Raw genomic sequence first — 15,173 nt, 5'->3', positions numbered from 1 at the left:
AAACAGCTCTAGTCCACTTTATAGAAGAGGAAATTTAGTCCCAGGGCACATCCTCCTTCATCTTGCACTACTCAGATACATTTACCTAAAACTCCAATCAAATGGATTCCTAGAACATCCGTCTACTTCCTACCTCCAAGTCTTACTTAGGCAGCTCCCTCTGCCTGCTGAAATCCTTCAAGGCTCAACTCAAATGTCAATTCATCCAAGAAACTGGCCAGTTAGAAGAAAAGTCACCTCTCTTATTTCCGTGTGCCATTTTCATGTTACACATCACATTTTTGCCATATATATGTGTGTGTGTGTGTGCATAAACAAATGTATATATAAATAAAATCTGTGGGTACTATAGGTTAAATCTGAGCTCAAAAGACCTGAGCTAAAATACCAGCTCTGCTACTTATGCCCCATGGGACCCTTGTTAAATTGAGTTTCCTCATTTGTAAAATGAGGGAGTTCGGACTAGATGGCCTCCATGATCTCCCCTCCTAGATTGTAAGCTTTTGTGGGTAGAGAGACTTTATTTATCATGTAGAGACATTTATTTATTTATCAAACTGCAAAGAATGATGTTCTTGTTTAGGAAATGATTACTGAAAGAATGAGGAAAAGAACAAATTGAATCTTCAAATTGAGACCATAGAAGGAACCACCGTCCCCAAGCTTAGCCTACCCGATATGCCTGCTGGTGGTTTCTACTCAATGCCTGCCCCCATCCAGACTGAGATGTTGAATTAGCCCTATGGCAGAACAGCCCTGGGGTCCTTTCCCTGTTGGTTAGAAGAAGCTCCAGAATATTAACACATATATTCCTTTGTGGAATATATAAACACTTTTCTCACAACCACCAAATGGCACATTAACTTTAAAAGTTAACTAGCAAAAAACAGATATACCATTCATTGTTAATATTAATAAAATATAAATCAATTAATTATTATTAGTCATAAATTAATAAAATAATATGGGGGAAAAGGAGGAGGGTGCAAGAGTGAAATACTTTTCCTCTGGTTACTAGGAATTTTTAGAATATAGGAGGGAGCAGAGAACATAATAATAATAATAATAATGCTAATAATAGATCATATTTATATAATACTTTAAGGTTTACAAATATACATAAATATATACAAGCAAACATCCTACATATATGCACATACTCATCTATATATGTTTATAGCAATGTACCATGTGTGTATAAAGATAAACATACATATACATATATCCTTAACTGATTCTCACAACCACCTTATTACATACATTGTTTCCAAGCAGTTAAGTGACTTGCCCAGAGTCACACAGCTGATAAGGAGATCAAATGAAATTATCTTTGGAAAATATTTTGCACCTAGTTGGTGCCTAATAAATGCTTATTCCTCTTTCCTCCTAACAAGGGTCAGAGGCAAGATTTGCACCAGATCTACTTGGTTCTAGGCTCTACATGTGCTCCTTTATAGCTGCCTCTCATACACAGCCTAAGGAAAGATAATTCCCATAGTTCTAACTAAACACTCATTTTTTTAAGGCTATTAGCTGTCTTCAAATTTCAAATTTTTCTGCAGTTTACCAGTAGGGATGAAATACTTATTGTGGACCCAGTTAGTCTTCCTGCACTTCCATCCAAAATGTTTAGAACACAAGCTTAAGAAGAGTCACAGAAAGATGCCGCAGAGTTGAAGGAGGACCCAAGTTCAAGTCCTGCCTGGGAAAGAGATAACATCCCTGGAACTCATTTCCTATTCTGTGAAATGAGAGAGATGGACTAGATGACTTCTGTGGTGTCTTCCACCTCTAAAACTTTGATCTGATGATGGAGTTAGGTAGGACAACATACAGACCAGCAAGAATGGTTAAGGATAGTTAAGGACTTGCTTTCCTGGGATAGGAGAGATTCCCATATTGTTCTGGGGATTGAGGGAGCGGAGAAGGTACCTTGCAAAATGAGGCAAGAATGGAATTTAGTTCAACTCTCCTCCCTCCCTCTCTCCTTCCCTTCCTTCCTCTTAGCTCCCTCCCTCCCTATTATAATAGCAACTTAACTCTCAAGATTATTGTGAGGATGAAATGAAACAATATTTGTAAAAAAAAACACAACAAAAGTTCTTACCCTAGTAAGAAACTATAATAGGTTCTGCATACTAAGTCCTATAGAAATATTTAGTCCTTTTTCCCCCTTCATCTAAGAATGAAGAGGAATCTAAATTGGTGGGGTCAGAAGTGAAATAAGACATAATCTCTGCCTCATATTGTTTAGAGGCCTGGAGTCATTATTAGAAATTTGGAGGTCTTTTTTTTTAGGGTTTTTTTTTTTTTTGTAAGGCAATGGAGTTAAGTGGCTTGCTCAAGGCCATACAGCTAGGTCATTATTAAGTGTCTGAGACTGGATTTGAATTCAGGTACTTCTGACTCTAGGTGCTCTATCCACTGAGCCACCTAGCCGCCCCAAACTTGGAGGTCTTTGGTTTAGTGATGGAATATTCTACATTGCAGCTCTTTGTGGAGTTAGCAATCTAAACCCACCTGTCCCATAAGACTAGAAGCTCCATAAGGGTAGGGATCACACGTTAACTAACCTCTGGATTTTCAAGAGTTGCTTTAGACTCACTGAATCAATAGATACCCTCTAAAAGCTCAATATTTTCCATTTTTTCTCCCTGCTGAAATGCTTCCTTTCCCACACCCTCTGTCTACTCTATGCTCTTCCCAGTTTGTGCCTACAACCCCATAGAGCTAGAATTCAAGCTTTGTTGTGTCTGGCTCCCCAAGGTGCCTTGTTTGAGATCCCTTCTGCTGACCCCCCCCCCAGCTAAAAGCTTTGGCCATCTCTTCAGCTATATTTTAGCTCCTTTGGACAATCAGCTCCCTTCTAATCACTCACCACCACCTCCACCCCTCCCCTTGCACTTCAGTGTGGCCTTGGGGGCCCTGTTGAGGTTAAGTTACAGAGGCCACTGAAGTTGAACCAGGTAGAGAGTTAGAAGGGGGGGGGTCTGTCCATCTGGTTCCTGCAACTTGTGCCTTAGATTACCCCCCCCCATCTTCCTACCCCCTCCCAAAAACCTAAGAACAAAGCACTCTGGGAAGATTGAGAGATACATCATGGGGCCACCAAAGAAGATGGGGGAAGGGGGAGAAATTTGACTCTCCTAGACGGCTTCATCCTCCAATGCACCCTGTAGCCTTTGACCCATATGGAATATTCGGCAAAGAATTGAGGAATGGAAAGCTTTCAACTTGTGTCTTATCTCTTCTGGCTACTTATTCATTTCTTAAGGAATGGGGACCCTGACCCCTTCATGCAAACCCACAGATTACATCCCTGGGCAGACATGTAACACTACCACTTCTACCACTACCACTACTTATTATTATAATCATCATCACAAAGCTAGCACATAATGTTTTAAGGTTAGGAAAATACTTTACAAATATTATCTTACCAGTGGGTTCTTCAGGCTAGAAAGGTCATGGATCCCCTAACATAAACACTCTCATTGGCTCACTGCTAAAACTGGAAAAAACCTCATTTGACTAATCCCTCATTTGATTTTACAGACATGGAAAACTAAGGTTGAGATGATGAGATTGATCTAAGGTCATATGACTAATAGTAAACAATCAAAATGTAAGAAACCTCTTCATAGCACTCTGTAATCTTTACCCAATCACCCCAAGATCACAGGTTCTCTAAGGATCATTGACAAAGAGATGGAAGAGATCTTTGAGGTCTTCTCATCCAATCCCTCCATTTTACAGTTAAAGAAACAGAGACTCAGAAAGTTCACCATCTCAAACAAGGTAGTTAGTTGTAGGACTGCGTACACTCACTATAAACAGGTTTTAGAATCCCACAGAATCATAAGGTGTCCACTTTACTCAGATGAGGAAATGAGGAGAAAGGAAAAGAACTCAGATTTTTATTTCTAGTCCTATTTGGGGAATCAGGTAACAATAGACTGAATTCTAGAGAATCACTTCAATGACTCAACAAAGGAGGAAGTTAATACCTTGTGGGTAAGGAGTGCTTAGTCAGCTATATAAGAAGGGGGAAAATGGGGTTCAAAAACTTAATTTGGGGCTTATGTTCCTGAAGCAGCTCAAGGCCATTCAAGTCTAAAGTCTAAAGTGCCTTTGCCAAGGAACCCCATATTTTCCCTTCCCAACCCTAAAACTGATGTTGCCCATTTATTGGGTTCACGTGGCAATCAATCAATAAATCAACAAATAATAATTTATTAAACACCAATATACCAGATACCTGTTTGGGCTATAAAGACCCAAAATAAAAAAAAAATTGTTCCTGGCCTCAAGAAGCTTATATTCTATTATAGGAGACATACACATTAATATTTACCATATAAATTCAAGGCTAAAAAATTTAGGGAGTGGGTGGAATACAGAATAGGGAAAGTTTTCATATAGAAGGTATCACTTGAAGAACATTTTTGATAAAAATGAGGGATTGCAAACAGATGTCTAGGTGAGGTAGGTGTGCTTTCCAAGCATGAGGGTCAGTCAATATAAAAATGAATGGGACAGCCAAGATTTCCCAAAACTGTAAGAAACATAATAAAGTTGGGGCTGGGATGTGAAGACCTTTAAAAGATAAACAGAGGTGCCTATTTAATCCTAGAGAAAACAAGGAGCCACTGTCATTTATTGAGTAAGGGAGTGACACGGTCAGAGTTTCACTTTAGAAAAATCACTTTGGCATTTTCCCTAATAGGAATTTGCCTACTTCCTTCTGGGTCACTGGGCAAGCTTCAGATTGCAGAATGGACATTTCAGAATAAAATGAAAGGCTTTCTCCAAAGAGGGAGGGGCCCAAGCTAGGGGAATCTAAGAGTATTTTGCTTGCTTTTTCCATCTCCCGTACCTGCTCCTAGGTCACTGCACGGCTTCAGTCTTTCATCTACAGGAGACTTTAGTTCGCCACATAGCGAGCCATGAAAAGTAAACCACCAAAGGCCTAATCAAGAGGACGAAGGAAGAAACAGAAATCAATTTTTTATTTACTTTCTTTCCTTGTGTGTAAACTAAACCCCCCTAGTAGAATGTAAGTTTCTTGAAGGTAGGGTCTGGTTCAAGTCTGTTTGAATCAGCATGGTACACTTCACCTGGAGCTGGTATTTTGATAAATGCTTGGTGAATAATCATTTCTCACTTTATTTAACACTTTTTCTATACCCACTAGCATATCTGTGATAATAATCTAGTGTGATCAGTCTAATTATTCCTATTTTCAGATGAAGAAACTGAGGTCCACTCACACTAGAACCCAGGACAGTGAATCCCCAGAGTCTCGCTTTGCTTTATTTTTTCACTACTGGATAGTTATCTCTTTACCCCGCCAATCTGGCCTTTGTCCTGAGCTACTGAGAGAGTTCATCTGGGTATGAGGGGTGGTGGTGAAGGGACTGAGGGAGGAACATAGTTCTATGAAGAAAGGGGAAGAGAAACAAGCCAAGACCCAGAGGTCAGACTTCCTGTCCCAAGACAGGCGAGATTCCTGGCCCTGTGTCCCATGGGAAGTCGTGGAAGCTTCGGCCCTTGGGAAACATTAAACCGGAGTGAGACAAAGCCTTTGGAGAGAGCTGGGCAGGGCTTCCTGCCCTGGCCTGAGCCAGCCTAGATGACCTGCTGGGCCTCTTCCACGATTCCGGGACCGGATCAGGTTTCTGCCTCATCTTGGCCTAGGATGTCCACTCCCTGGCCCAGCCTAGTCCTTGGCTCTTGCTCCTCTCCCCTCCCCCAGCCACCCCACCTCCCTCTTCCTTGTTAATTTTTTCCTCCCTTTTCCAATCTGATGCCTATGATGTGCTATTTGTGGCTTCCTGCCCAGCGTGGGACCTGACCCCAGCCAATTAAGGAGAATTGGGAGAGGGTTGTAAGAGTCTTCCAGTTGCCACCTCTCCTACAGCCCTAAAATTTTAAACAAGGATTGAGATGGTGGGAGGGGGAAACCTCCATCTGGTTCCTGAGACCACAGCAGAGAAGTCCCTGCTTGACCTGGGAGAGCAGGGCCAAGGAGCCCATTAGTCTGCAAAGCGAGCTTCTGCCTGCTGTCCCCACCCTGCTCTCTGACTTCTGACCTTTCTATTACTTCAAGAGAAGCAGACAAAAGAAGGGGCTTCTCCGGGGGCCCGAACTGCATATTTCCATCAGCCTTGGAACAGATGAGTTCCAGCTACCCAGAGAACTGGGAAACAGTTGGTTTTTCTTTTGGGTCCCAGCTTCCCCTAACTTTTCCCACTCTGCAAAGACCCTCCCTGCAAGCATCCAATGACTTCTCAGCCTAGTTTCAAGCTCATCATAGGACTATGATATATGCTCATCAACTGACCCACCAATTCTTCCCCTCTCCTCTCCATCTGGAGGAGCATGCAAAGAGCTCCATCATCATTTTCAAAAAACCCCTAAAAAAACCAAATTAAGATCTAAATCCCCATCCAGTCCAATCCTCTCATTTCTTAGATGAGGAAACTGAGGCTCAAGGAAATGAGATGACTTGCCCAGGGTCACAGAGAATAGCTTTCTCCCAAGGGAGATTTCTCCCAGTGGAATGAGATTATATACAATTATACATGATTTAGAGCTGAAAATGACCCTTTAAATCACCTCTCTCAGTACCTTAGAGGGTTTGACAGATAAGTGATGTGAAGAGATCCAGAGAGGCTATGAAATTTATCCTAAGTCACACAGAAAATACAGAGCAGAGTTGGATTTGAACCTGGGGCTTTGAACTGCCAGCTGAATCCTTTTCCTACACTATCCCTTTGTCCCCACTGAAGGCATCTGTAAGCAGGAGAGTAAAGAATGGTTTGGGGGTATTAGGCTTTTCTAAGAACCCTCAAAATCATACCACATGAGAGAGCACCTTCTCCACTGAGGAGCAAGACAACCTAGCCTCCCTGGCCAGGGACAGCATTTACACCAGAATCAGTTCCATCCCTAATGCAGTCCAGAAAGGGAAGGCTGATGATCTTCAGTTATGAATTGGTTGAGCTTAGCAGTCATGGGGTCAACCAGTTGGGTGGTGCAATGGATAAGAGCTCTGGATCTGAAGTCAGGGAGACCATTCTCAAATACTTACTAGCTGTGTGACCTTGGGCAAGTCACTTAACCCTGCTTGCCTCAATATCCTCATCCATAAAATGAACTAGAGAAGGAAATGCTAAACCCTCCCATATCTTTGCCAAGAACATCCCAAATGGGGTCATGAAAAATTGGTCATGAATGAAACAAGAGAACAACATATATTACATACTGATATTGAGTTACCTGTTACCTGATAACAAAATAGGGTGGTTATATAAAAGAAGCAGACTTAAGCCATCCACCACATTACTTCTAGATGGTGGCTGCGGGAACTTATCTTCTCCCTTAAGCTGCTTCTCCTGGGGATTTCCTTCCTTTCTTTACAAAGACACCCATGACATCTCAGACCAGCCTGTACCCTTTCCAAGTCTTATCTTAAGGCTGTCCCTATACTCATAGGCATCCCCAGGTTCCTACCCTGTGACCCCCATCCCTGTCCTGTTCCACATTCCAGAACCCCATGTTCTGAGCCTAACTTCTTTGAAATACAGATGAATTTTTACAACTGTCTTCTGTTCACCCCAAGAGGCTTTGTGTTGCCAGGGTCTAAGGAACAAAAGAAAATTCTATGCAAGAGGAGGGAGAGAGGGGTGAGGAGGAAGTCTTTTTCCCCCAAATCATTGTTGTCTCTTAGTGAAAAACTCTTAGAAAACCTCAAATATTTGTGTTCCTGCTTCAGGGATAGGAACCCAGGAGAGAGACTGGATTTTGTTCTGCAGGAAGGACAGACAAGAGATTCCCGGGTCAGAAGCCACAGGTGGAATGTGAAAGTAAGATGTAGGCAGGGCATTCCTTGGCACCTCCTGAGGAAAAGAAAGGGGTTGAGCAAGGGATCAAACCCAGATAGAAGAAGGGCTTACAGCAGCAAACTCCTGGGACACTACAGGTTAAATAGAGATTGATTGAAAATATCACCTTCATGGGCTTGGGCTTACATACCAGCTCCCATTAAGAGAAAGCTTTAAAATTTGCCAAGTATTTCAATCTATTTCATTTCATCTTCTCTATAATCCTGTGGGGTATATGTTATTATTATCTCTATTTTTACAGAAAAGGAAACTAAAGCTTAGTGATTAGCTCAGGGTCACACAAGAGTAGGCATCTGAACCCAGATCCTCCTGCATTCAAACTCTGATGCATATTGTCTATTCAAAGCATACACCCTAATGTGTATATGTGTGTGTGTGTGTGTGTGTGTGTGTGTGTGTGTGTGTGTGTGTGTGTGTGTCTGTGTGGTGTCCCAGAATCATCATAACAACAATGGCAAGAGATAGTGTGGCAGAGTGGTTGAAGACCTAGGTCCAAATCTTGCCTTTGATTCCTTCTGCCTGTGTGACTCTGAATAGGTCACTTAATCTCTCTCTTCCCTCTCTTTATATTTCCCATTTATCCTTTCTTTAACTTGTTTGATTGTTATCTCCCTAATTAGACTGTAAGTTCCTTGAGGACAAGGAAGGTATTTGCCTCTTTTTGTATCCCCCATCTCTTTGCACAGTGCCCGATAGTTGCTTAATAAATATTTGACTAATGGATCTCCTACACTTTAGGTAACTAGAGTACAAAGTTGCAAAGAAGATTTGACCTGCATCAGGAGCAGGAGCTTCCTCATCCAGAAAACCATGTGTTCAGTCCCTATCCCTAATACAGATAATTTTAACATTTATACAGTCTTAATGAGGTTTCTACAGTCTTCTTAGAAGACTTTCAGGACATCCAGTAGAGACATCCAGTAAAGTTTGCAAAGTCTGTATCTCATTTCAGCTTCACAACAACTCTTTAAAATGAGTTCCTTAGGTGCTAGAGATATTATTCCAATTTCATTGATGACTAAACCAAGGCTCAGAAAATTTTAGTGACTTATTCACAGTCACACACTGGACCTTGGTCTTCCTAAGCTCAGCATTCCATTCTTTATACCAGGCAATCTCGATCATATTAGCTAGACACTCAAGACAATGACACACTTCATAGGTTCACATTACTTAAATTTGGAAGGGAAAAGCATCCTTTTACAGATGAGGAAACTGAAACTCAGAAAGAGGAAGGGACCTGCCCAAGGTCATACAGGAAAGAAAACAGCACACATTAAGCTCCCATCCTATACTGAGGCTAGAAAAGGAAATGGGTGAAACAGAAAAATTTAGCTAAGACACAGCTCTCGTGGGACTTCCTGGCAGTTAATAATTGTAGATCAAAATGAAATAATTTACCGAACTCCTTCTTCTTACTCAGCCTTGTGGGAATACAAAGATGACTCGATGTCTGAATACTAGGTAGAGAGAAAAGAACCCTCTCCTGAGGAAATAGCTTCAGAATGATGAAATGTTAAATTGCGACATCCCACGTCAACCTACAAGGGGAATTTGGGAAGGGGGGAAACCATCATGCTCTGGAGAAAGTAGAATTTTACACATATATGTACTTGTAAAACATGTGGGAATACAGAGCCTAACTCCGGAGGGGGGGGCGGGGAAGCTAACCCCAGGTCTGGGGTTTTCTTTTTTCTCCCTTCCTTCTGAAGAAAGGCAGATGCTTTCTGGGAATGATCTGGATATCCATGTCACCTTGGTTTGAATAACTTTCCCTCTTTGGCCTTAGATTCCTTTAGCTTAGAAGTAGATGATTGAGTTGAGCTAAATATTTTTTAAAGGATTTAAAATCTAAGTTGGCTTTTTAAAAAAAATTTACTTCCATATAAATACTCTTTAAGTGGCAATACTGATAAAATGCATTATATAAAAATTCACTTTTAAAAAATTGTTGAATATTACTACCACATTCTGGAGATAGAGAGGAAAAATATTTGGTGCTTGCCATCAAGCTTATATTTTATTGGAGTGGCTAAAACATGAGCTCAAATAAATATAACGCAAACCTGGATGAGATGATGGAACAATGGAGAAATCCAGACAGAATGCTTGAGGAATATTTGAGGAAGGAGAGCATTAGACAAGGTTTCACAGGAAAGATAATATATCTGTAGAGATAGGGAGGGACCTGTAATGTCCCCTTATCCTTGCTTGGCAAGGTCCATCCAGTCTTCAGATGTCAGGGGTTTACTGTCTGGGACACAGATGGTAGAATGGGATTGGTCTAGCACTGAACACTTAATTCTGTCTTGGGCTTGGGTAAGAGACTTTTTAGAAAACAACAGCTCAGTATCAATAGAATGAATCACAAGAGCATGGCCTATTTAATACAATAAGCTTTTCCTATAAATTAAAGCCCTTTTCATATCTTCACATTTACTTTTTACCTAATCACCATCAAGACCTGTGTTAACATTGGGTTTCTTCCTTCTGGGTCTCAATTTCCCCATCTGTAAGTTGAGAGTGGTAGGCAAGATAATCCCTAAAAATGTATCAATCTCTTCAATTATAATTCACTCACTTGGGTAGCCTACTCACTTTCTTATGATTTCATTCCTAATCACAAAGTTTGGGAAGGAGGGGGAAATTAAAGCTCTTTTGGCCAGTAAGAAAAATGACAAAATGGCGGCCTGCTCAGATCTCAATTATCTGAAGGCCCCTTCTCCTCCCCCCAAACTGTCCAAGTTCCTCAAATCTATCCAAGGCAGCATTTACTCTTCATTACTCCCACACTGTCCTCCTTTTTTCATATCAGAGTAAAGAAGTCTGTTTTCCAACTCTAACTGGGCTAAACTGCTTATTTGACAAATAGAAAAAAGACCCATGTGATTAGCTAAGGTTTCATTCAGTTCAAACACACACACACACACACACACACACACACACACACACACAGAGGTCATATGGCAGGGAGGAATCAGATTTCTGCGGCTTTGAAGGATGACTGAAAGGGGCTGCCTTCCTCACCCAGAAAAATGTCTTCTCCAAACACTTGTTTCCCACTTCCTGAGTAAGATGGACATAGAGGACAATCAAGTGAAAAAATAAATATGAGAGAGACATAAAAGTACACACACACATACACACACACACACACACACAGAGAGAGAGAGAGAGAGAGAGAGAGAGGTTCCAGGGATTGGTTTTCTTCTTCTTTCCCTCCTTCTGAGGGAAGGCAGATGACTTCTGGAAATGCCCAAGACATCTGGACATAGCTGCTCCCTCATTCTTGTAGTTATCAAATTGGGGGGGGGGGGGTATTAGGACATCAGAGCAGAAAGGAGCTTTAACTATATCTAGTCCACTCTTCTCATTTGACAGAAGAGGAAAAAAGAAAGCCAGAAAATGGAAGTGATGAGTCAAAGATCACACAGTAAGTGAGTGAGTGGTAGATCCAGACTTAACACATTTTTAGCTTCTTGATGTTCAGGATAGGGTTCTTATTCTAACCCATGGAAAAAGGAAGAAGAAATGGGCAAGTCAGATGGATTTGGTGGAATAGTCTCATGCTGTAGCCTTGGATTCAACCCTATCATATGGTCTCCTCAACCCAGATTCAGAGTGGTGGGAGGGAAGACAGAACGGAATTAAGTGAAATGATTGGCAAGACAAAGAAAAGCAGGGAGACCACCCTTTCTCCCACCCCTCCCCCAAGCTTATGAGGCTCTGATGCCAGTGAGGGGCATCATAGAAAGCACTGGTCCACAGAGCCCAAAACCCTGGGTCTACCTAAGCAAGATAGATTGGGCAAATCAATTCATTTCTCTGTTTCCCCACTTGTCAAAATGATACAAGTAGATTAGATGATCTTCTAGCCCTAAAATTCTCCAATTCTAAGAATCCCTACAGGGAATGACAGACAGGCTCTCTCCCTTTCCTTCCCCTCTAGGTCTGGCCAGGTGGATAAGAGGCCTGGAAGGGAAAGACAGGACACAAGGCTTCTGAACAAGAGTTCTACTACTTGGTGCTTCTGACACATGAGGATCTACTTTCACTCTGGCTTGAAGACAGGCTCCCCAGGAAGCCAACCCAGAGGACAATAGTCCAGCTGTAACAAACAGGCACTGAATCAAAACTGGGCAGGTCACCATTTTGACAAAAGCCAAAAATATTCCCTCCTCCTTTTCTTCCACCCTCACCCCCACCCCCACTCAAATGTTGTTCCCTTTTCATTCACTGTTTTGACCATGGGAGCAGAGATTTCCAATAAAAAAAGGAAGAAGGTTCTAAAGAAAGAAGGGGGGAGGTAAGGAAGGAGAGAGGTGTTATAATGGATAGACTACTGACCCTGGAATCAGGATTTAAGTTCAAATCCAACTTCACTGTGTGACCCTAGGCAAGTCACTTAGCCCTGATTGCTTTCAAAAAAAAAGAGAGAGAGAAAAGAGAAAAGAAAAAAGAAAAGAAAAGAAAAGAAAAGAAAAGAAAAGAAAAGAAAAGAGAGGTCCACAAGTCATTACTAGGACCATAGATTTAGAGCTGGAAGGGACCTGAGAAGTCATCTAATTACAAGTAATTAATGTCAGAGCTAGGATTTGACCCTGGGTATTTTGACCCCAAGTTCAGCAACTTTAACCACTTCTAACTTTCTCTCATATGTGTCCTCCACAACTCCAGGAATTCTCTTTGCCCCTTTTGGTCTCCACCATACATTGCTGTTTCCTAAGAACTCCCTCCAGTCCTTAGAAGGGAGCATTCACCAACCAGAGCTCACAAACCAGTTCTTTTGGTTGAGGCTCAGCTTCTAGGAGGTTTCCTTCACTGAACTGCCTTTCTACTGGGTCCTTCCTCTCTCCTGGAGAAAAAGAAAGGAAATTCAAAGTGTCTTCTCTCTAAGAGCTTCACTTTGAGGGGGTCCCAAGGGCAGGAAAAAGAAGGGGCAAAGTGTGGAGGAGGAGAGAGGAAACTGAGGATGGAAGAGAGGAAGGGAAGGAGGAAAAAAAGAAGAAAGGGAAGAAACAAGGGAAGGAAGAAATAAAGATAGGAAGGAAAGAGGGGGAAAAAAGAAGAAGGAAGGAAGGAAAGAGGGAGAAAGGGAAGGAAAAGAGGGAGAAGGAAGGAAAGAAAAGAGACATATATACAGATCTACAGGATGAAAGTTAAAAGAGAAAGAGATGGATAAAGAAATGGGGAGAGACTTGAAAAGAGAGAAAGACCAAAAGAGAGAGAGAGAGAGAGAAACCCGCCTACAAAACGTTAAATACCTAACAGGAGATGACAAATCAAATGGGAATTACTGCGGTAAAAACATAATTAAAAACTTGATTGAAGTTAAACAGAATTTACATAACACTGCAAATTAACTTTACACTCAAAGTATTCACTGGGAAAGCAATGAAGAGGCATTTCATTAGTAATCTATATTTAAACAATACTTACAATAGAGTTGTTCTAATGAGAAACTTAGTGTTTTTAATAACAGCAATTGCCAATGGCTCCTAGCAGCCATCCTGATCGAGGCAATTGCTGTTCGTTAATAAGTGGCAATTCAATATCGGGGACAGATATGATATAAGAAAATATGATGCACCTGTCCAGGTCAGACATCAGAGGGGAAGGTGGCAGACAACTGACAGAACTGGCTGTGTGTGTATTCATACATACACATACATTGTCACATGTATATACATACATATACCTGCATATCCATGCATATTATATACATATTTTTGTAAAGATGCATTTATCTGTGGTTACATATATAATTGTATGTATTGCATATCTGCATGAGCATTGTGTATGCTCACATGTGTTTGTGCTGCAGAAGAAAAGCAGTCCAGGATAGTGGAAAGAGATCTGGTCCAACAGCCAGAAGATCTGGGTTCCAGTTCCTTCTGTGAACAGAGATTGGCTGCTCTTGACTTCTGGGCTCCAGTTTCTTCTTCTTCTTTCAGTTAATAAGAACACAAGAGGATAATATCCCTCACCTTCCCTAGCTCACAGGGGTCACTTAAGGATTTAAATGAGATAATGGATGGAAAGCCATTTATGAAAAGTCTAAGTATAAATTCCATGGATTACTGTTATTATAGGCCTAGTGATCTAATTAGATTGCCCACAGCATGGGATAGCTTATTTCCTGGCACCAACCCACCCCTCCGAGGTCACACAATGTCTAAAAGGCTTCTCACTCCACCCTGCAGGGATGCTCAAAACCCCAAACCAAAAACAAACAGTACAGTCAATTGCAATAGTTCTGAGACAAGGAGAACTGAGCCCAGGTAAAAAAGGGCAGAAGAACTGCCACCTGCCTCTCCCACCTTTGCCCCCTCACCCGACCTGAGTCTGGTCTGTCAAGCCAGTGGCAGCAAGGCTCTCTGAGGGAGTTCTCCTCTCTCTAAGTCCAAGCATATGCATAGGAAAAGTCCAGATAAAGCCAGGGTGCAGGTCTCTGTTGGTTGGAATTGAAACTCACCAAGGACCGTATCTCCTTCACTGTAGGCTACCTCTCCATCCATCTTAGGAAATCACTTAATATTTTCTCAGCATCCTTAGGGATAAAATGAGAGGTAAGACTAGATCAAAGGAGTTTCACTTGAGGTTGGAATATAAAAAATTGTATTTGTTTTCATGAACCTCTAACTGAAATGTATTTCAATTAATATTCCTTCAATTAATAAGAAGAGATATGGCAATTCAGCAATAAGTATCCATTCAATATCGGGGCCAGATATGATATAAGGACTCATGATGCACCAGATCAGACATTGGAGGGGAAAGTGATAGACAGTCGACAAAAACTGTGTGTATATGCATTCACATATGCATATACATATTCACATGTATACATATACATGCAACAAAAACAGTAACAACAACATACATGTGACTTGGTCACCAAGAAATTTTCATATCACATTATCGTTGACGCTTTGAATGCTCATCCTACTTCAAATCTACAAGTTGATTGATACAATAGTGAATCTCAATTAAAAATTTTTTTTTGCTATTTCAATATAATGTATTTCCTTCGTAATAATATATACCTTACGCTATGCATTTAAAAATATTATTCGGAAAAGGAATCCAAAGGGTCCCACAGATATTGATTGTCTAAGAGGTCCCATAAGGACAGGTCTACAGATCCCAGCCTGAGTTAGTTCATTCATTCATTCATTCATTCATTCATTCATTCATAATCTCATATCCTGGGGCCCCAATGGTAGGTAAAATGAGAGGGAACCAAAGGAGAAGGAGTAGGCCGCC

General features: G+C 41.3%; 1 protein-coding gene across 12 annotated transcripts in view; it reads right to left on the bottom strand.

Annotated features, from left to right (window-relative positions):
• The window catches only part of ZMIZ1 (zinc finger MIZ-type containing 1), a 436,554-nt gene that overhangs the window by 298,716 nt on the left and 122,665 nt on the right, over nucleotides 1–15,173 (bottom strand). For 10 of the 12 annotated variants that reach the window (XM_074232937.1, XM_074232935.1, XM_074232934.1 and 7 more), the window contains exon 4: nucleotides 14,383–14,457. The exons of the other annotated variants lie outside the window; for them this stretch is intronic. The gene's annotated coding sequence lies outside the window, so the exon portion shown is untranslated. The remainder of the gene's footprint in view (nucleotides 1–14,382; nucleotides 14,458–15,173) is intronic. 12 annotated transcript variants of the gene reach the window in all.

The sequence above is a fragment of the Macrotis lagotis genome, chromosome 4, assembly GCF_037893015.1.
Source record: "Macrotis lagotis isolate mMagLag1 chromosome 4, bilby.v1.9.chrom.fasta, whole genome shotgun sequence".
Lineage (NCBI taxonomy): Eukaryota > Metazoa > Chordata > Mammalia > Peramelemorphia > Peramelidae > Macrotis > Macrotis lagotis.
The sequence above is the reverse complement of the archived record's forward strand: the minus strand, read 5'-3'. Positions and strand labels throughout refer to the sequence as shown.